Source organism: Ostrea edulis, chromosome 3 (assembly GCF_947568905.1).
Source record: "Ostrea edulis chromosome 3, xbOstEdul1.1, whole genome shotgun sequence".
In the NCBI taxonomy this organism is placed as follows: Eukaryota; Metazoa; Mollusca; class Bivalvia; order Ostreida; family Ostreidae; genus Ostrea; species Ostrea edulis.
The window spans coordinates 34456696-34463122 of record NC_079166.1 but is presented as its reverse complement, the minus strand read 5'-3'; the positions used below and the strand labels follow the sequence as shown (position 1 = coordinate 34463122).

At 32.7% G+C, this 6427-nt stretch overlaps 1 long non-coding RNA gene across 1 annotated transcript; it reads left to right on the top strand.

Annotated features, from left to right (window-relative positions):
• The first annotated feature begins 1751 nt into the window (after positions 1-1751).
• On the top strand, positions 1752-4166 carry LOC125677125 (uncharacterized). Its single transcript, XR_007370952.2, has 4 exons — positions 1752-1902; positions 2479-2637; positions 2804-2914; positions 3105-4166. It is a non-coding gene; the product is annotated as an uncharacterized LOC125677125 (long non-coding RNA).
• Positions 4167-6427: the final 2261 nt, after the last annotated feature.

The window sequence follows — 6427 nt, the reverse complement described above, 5'->3', positions numbered from 1 at the left end:
TTTAAATTTGAATATTTTTATTGATTTGTGTGTGTGTTGTCTTTTTCTTTCTTTCCAAAATACATGCGTGACAATAGCTTGGCATAGGGCCTAGTTGTCAACAATTTAACGTATCATAATTTGTCTAATCCAAAAATAAATAATGATTGCACTGTTTATTTTAGAAAAACAGCGCCAATTACAGATGTATAAAGGAATAACATCCCCAAACAGTTTGTAGACAGCGACCCATATAAACATTATTTACTCACAATATTGCTGATTTCATACACGCTTTACTCGCTATATTTGGGTATTTACATCGTTATATGTGTGCACTGGTGGCGAACACATATAAAACTCGGACAATTTGTCAACATCGATTTAAATGTTGCCCATGGTAAATAAATTAGGCCCCTAAAAGTTGAGTTTTTAATAATATCTCGCAGTACTTTCACAATCCGAAGGGCGCATGTGACGTCACTGTACCACGTGACTACCTACCTAATTAACTTGACTTTTTGAAATCGGGACTTAAATTTAAGTCTGTATTGTGGTTAATTATCGCAAAATTTCGGCGAACGAACTATTAGAATTAATTACTATAAGCATAAAGAAGACAAAATGCATGTAATATTGTATACTTTGAAAACATGAGATGTGTCCTTTAAGTAGACTACTAATTAAAAATATGTGAAAGTGCAACAAGGGTAAGGTAATTTGCATCTCAACTCAATCCTTAGAGTTCTCTGTGAATCAACAATGGCTGATGTGTATTGAAAACAAGCCAGACCTTCTAACTCTAGCAAATTTGTGATGTCTACAATGCTGGTTACATTTATTGTAAATTCTATCTAAATTAACCTGTGTCATAGTTGTACATTTATGTAAAGGAATCACAGTTTTATCCAGTTTTTAGATATTATTACCCATTTACCACAAAGAAGTATTTATGACTGATTAGGTGGAAAAAAAAAAATATATGTGTGTTTCCTATTTCACTCCCCAAAAAATTAGATAGGGTTGGTAGGTAAAACATTTTATTCTATTACAATTTTTTTTAAAATCTTAGATGACTTGGAGTATATAAAAATTATTTTTGTTAGAATTCCCATGCATTCCTATGTAGTTTCTACAATTGAATAGACATTTTTCCTGAGGGAGGGGAAAGATTCATGTTTTGTCAATTGGGAAAAGGTATTCTTTATCATTACTTTAAGTAAAAGGAACTTTGATATATCTGTGAGAATAAATAATGAATTAAGATTCAATTTTCCCCCATTAAAGCTGTATGCAGAACATGTGTGTCCAAACACAAAACAGACCTCAGTCTTGGTGAAGGAACAGTGGAAGAAATCAATGGTAATTGTTTTTAACAATGTTTAAATTCATAACCAGTTGATATCAAGTTTGCTTAATAAATAAAGCTTGATAATGGGGAAAATTTACTGGCATTAACACACAATAGGAATTAATTTAATGTTATTTGTTAATGGAGATGGGGATATTACATAATTTTCTCATTAATCGAGTGATAACCGGAGTAAAATTGTATAAATCTTACAATTCTACGTATACAATCATTATGAATTCACTGAAATATCACTTATATTTATAGACAGAATCAAGCAGTTACCCAGTTACCCAGAACTTCATTACCTTCAACTGAGTGGAGAGAATAGGATTGCACTGATGCCAATAGAGTCTGTAAGTCTCGTTTGGTTTCACTTTCGGTTTTACTACTTCCGGGTACAACAACATGTGGAATATAGAAAGTCGTAACAGAGAATTGGCGCTAATATGTAATTTGGTGTATTTTTAAGCGATCGTCTGCATACATGAGACTGGGAAAACCCTGCCATGTAGTTTATTTAGGTTCCTAGTCGATGCTACAGGAAGGAAGCGGTGGATACAAAGATGTAGGTACGTAATATTATCACAATTCAACGAATAATCATGTCAAATTAACACACGTGTGTATAAACTGACAGAATGTACTGGACGTGTTGTTTAGATATTTCAGAGGGGGAGGCCTACAAAAGATTTTGACAGACGAACTGATAAAAATAAAATAATAAGAGCAAAAAATTACGTCTAAATGGGGGGGGGGGGTAAGTTTTTCTTCGTTATTGATTTCAACATTTATTAACATCTTTTACTACATAATTCCCTTCTGTCTGAAAAGGGGAAGGTACACTTATTTATTGTATCAATATAGAAAAAATAACCTTGCTAGGAAAAGGGGAAAGGGTTGACAGGACATCCTTGATACTACTTGCCTTTATATAGGCTCCTGCATGATTAAATTTTGTATTGTGTTTCAAGAGAACTGGCATATATCTTTATTGTATAATTATGTAAAAGTGACACATGGCCTTGAAAAGAATGATTGTAACACTCATATTCTGTGCTTATTTCAGAAACTACAACTTCGTTGTGTAGTGAGCCACTTTAAGTCAATAAAAACAGCAACTTATGGTATATTACTTTTTTTCATAGACACAAAGTTACAAAACCTGCTGAAGAAGAAGCATCTGCTTCAAACGTACATGTAGGAACCGAAGTTGATACTGCTACCAATATATCTGTACCAGACAACAATGAAGTGCATCTACATGATCACGAGTATACAGCATCAAACCCTCAACATTTAAAAAGGTACAGTGTACGATACAAGTATTCTAGTACATCAAACCAGGAAGTTACAACGGTTGTCAAGTTTAGTGTCAGGTGGTTTTTCTGTATTTTCTTCATTCTCATTTCAGTGTTATCTAAATTTATATGCACACCAAATACTATAATGGTATTGCTTTTGTTCTTACAGCTTTCCTTGAAGACTAGGATGTTGTAAACTTGCAGCGAGAAATATACCTGCTTAATTAAAGGAAACCATCCTTGACAATTGGGAACATCATAATTGAAAGACCCTGGAAAGGTATGTTTTAGCGGTTCGTTAAGGAAAAATGAACAATGCACTTTCTATACACTGACTAGTTATCAATTTCACAGGTCAGCGCAGATTTCACAATATTCAATTACCTGGTAATTTTAGGGGGGTATAAATGTTGCAGTATACACCATTTTCTGTGGATATTTTTCATATATTCATGAAATTTTGTTTGAAGGGATCATGAACACTGTTGGGAGTGTCCATTCAACTGAAATATAAAAGTCAGAAGAATTGAAGATTGCAATGGATGCAACAGAAGTGACCTAATATGACCAAATTGATATGAATAGCCAGTTTTTCGCTTGCAGTAATGACAAGAGTCGCCACAAAGAAAAGATCTTAATGTGTATTACACCTAATGCAGCTTATTTCCAATCTGTATGCTGGATACAAATCTGATTTGGCAATTGTGAAACAATGTGGCATTTTAGAGAAGTTGCAAGTTGGTGATATATTCCTGGCGGACAAAGGATTTTGTATATTTGACAAACTTCCAAATGACATGACACTTAATATTCCATTCTTTCTTACAAATAAATCCCACTTCTCAAAAGAGGATGCACAACTTTACTATAAAATTTCCAGATGCAGAATCCATGTTGGATGGGAAAATGAGAGAATAATTTTTTTTTTTAAATTCCTTAGCCATATTCTATCATAGTATAGATATTGATCTGACAAAATATTTCAGATTTATGTGGATCATGTGAATTTGCAGGTTCCCCTTTTGAAGGAGATTGCAGATGAATCCTACAAACTTATTAGATTAATTGCATGTATATATATACCTTAAATCTGCACATACCTGCCACATTGAATATTTAAAGTTGAAAGTAATGAATACCATATATGCAATATAACTTTTCTACATATTTATATAAATATAAAGCTTTTTATATCCATATGAATATAAAGCCCTTTGGAACGTCTCCATCAGAATGAAATATTCTCGAGAGGAACGTTAAACAATATACAATCAAACATAAAGCCTTTTGTTCTCATTCTGAAGATTTTCAAATCTGCATTATGAAAAAAGAAGTAAAATCCATTGTTTTAGTAAATGCATGTAATTGAATGATTTTTGTAAAGCTGGACACTGTGTCTATACATACATGTATTTTGGTTCATCTAAAATAAGAAAAACTCTGTCTATAATGTTTATTCAATAAATATACATGTAATTACATAACTTTGATAGATGCACCACTGATATCATAATAAAGTATATGTACATGTGGTTATGTGTGTGTGTTTTAGACTGCAAAAATACTTCATTGTTATAATTAAACTCTATCACGCGTAAAAGGTCGACCATAATACATCTTTGCCAATGTGAATTATTTGAGTGTCACTAGGAATCCACACTAGCAAATCACAGCATTGGGTGTCTTTCAGGTGGTGTTGTCCTTGAATCTGATGCCAATATTCAAATTTTGTTTTGAGGTGCAGCGAACCATCCCTTGCATCACATTCTAAAATGGCAAATGTCATTACATGTATTGATAAAATATACATGATTTACAAGTGCTCTGATTAGTGGTGAAAGTATTATACTGCAATATGCATACTTCTTTTGACGTAGATGTACTTCAGTATTCAAAACTTGATGCAAGTAAAGTTTATAAAGAACATTAGCAGTTCAATATCACAATGAAGCCTAAGTTGTATTTGTATTTCATTCATAAAATGTTACTTTAAAGTTATAATAAACTTGGATATACCCATAATAATATATATGGATACATATATGTACAGCTAATGTACATGTATTAGGTACACATAATTGTTCAACCTATAATGCTGACTTACCAATAGGGAAATCCCAACATTTGCACAGGCCTATTGTTCAAGCTGAAAATGGGCACTTAGCCTCAATTAAGAATTTCAGGGGTTGCTGAAAATGGCCTGCTGCCCTTCGGAATGAGGATGCAGTTAATTCCTCCATTTTTGCTGTGACCTTTGACTGTGCCGACTTTGGATGTTTTATCCAGCTACTGGCGTATTTTACATTGAACAGTTTTATTTGCCTTCTTATATCTGAAAAATTCCAATATATCTACATGTAAAAATTTTATCTTCATAGTTCGAACCCATTTATTACTTACTTTGGGTATAGATAAGTTTATTCCAATTTGGGCTCAGAGGCAGTTTATAAAGAAAGAAATTTCTAAAAAGAAAGAAAGTTTACAACATATACTCTTTTAATTATTATAATCATAATAGATATAGATCCAAACATGTATTGACATTATTTTTATCTTTAAATTGTGTACCTGCCTTTGAAAATTTGCTGCCATATGAAGATCGACACTTAGACTGCCCCACTACGGGCATACTGGCATCAGACATCCACATTAATGATGACTGCACAATACACAACACCTTTATCCTCAGATTCAAGGCATATCTATAAAATAATTTTCAAATATTAAACAATCTTAACCCATCTGTGATGTAACTGATATAGATAGGCACATTTAATGCGCTTTGTTTATTGAATATGTATACAACTGTACACTGCTGGTACGTACATGTAGTATCGTTGCCCTCGACGACTCCACTATTGCTTCAATTCCCATGTTTATCTCGTTAAACTTCCACATAATCGATTGATAACGCTATATCTATGTATACCACTCGCTACACAGTGCAATCTGAGATGTTGATGTACCCGGAAGTTAATAATCTCGCTAAATCTCGGCAATCACATGACGAGACTTACAGACCCTATGGTATGATACATAATTACATTTATATATTTACATGTAAATTTAAATTCCTTAATTTGCATGTGGTAATAGTATTCTATAAGTCTTTATGCAGATGACATGTAGTACAGTACTGGGTCTCTTAGAGTCACAGTATATTGTTATTGGTTTCTATCCATTGTTGTGCAAGATGGTATTCTTTTTTATAACTGTACATGTACATATGTAGGAAGAAAAACAATTGCACATTTATGATCCCCAACACAAAGCTTGCATCACTCATTATAATTTATAGGAAGAAATCCATTTATCAAATAATATTTCAACTAATAATGAATCGATGAGGGAATATTCAATATTAATTTAACTTATGTGACAGATCGAGGCATACATTGCGCTAAATATGCCTTTGATAAGGTGCATGTGTGCTTTTAAATTTTCACAAATTGTAAGATTAATCATGTATATTTTCAGATAACCACAACCTTGCTGCGGAAATGAACTTGGAATCTCCATCAATTCATTTTGACCAAGGTGAACATATATATATATAGTTATGTCTATCTGTTATCCTTTGAATTTTAGCTCACCTGCATCCATATGTAAACTTTTCACATTTTCAACTTCTCAAGAACCACTGGGCTGATTTCAACCAAGCTTGCCAATTTGCCATAAACATGCTTTGGTAAAGAAAATTCATGTTTTTTCAAAGGAAGTGTTTTCAATGGAAGCTGGTTAGAAATTAGTGAAAATTGTGTGGCATCTTGTAAAAGTGCTTGAGTATTTTAAA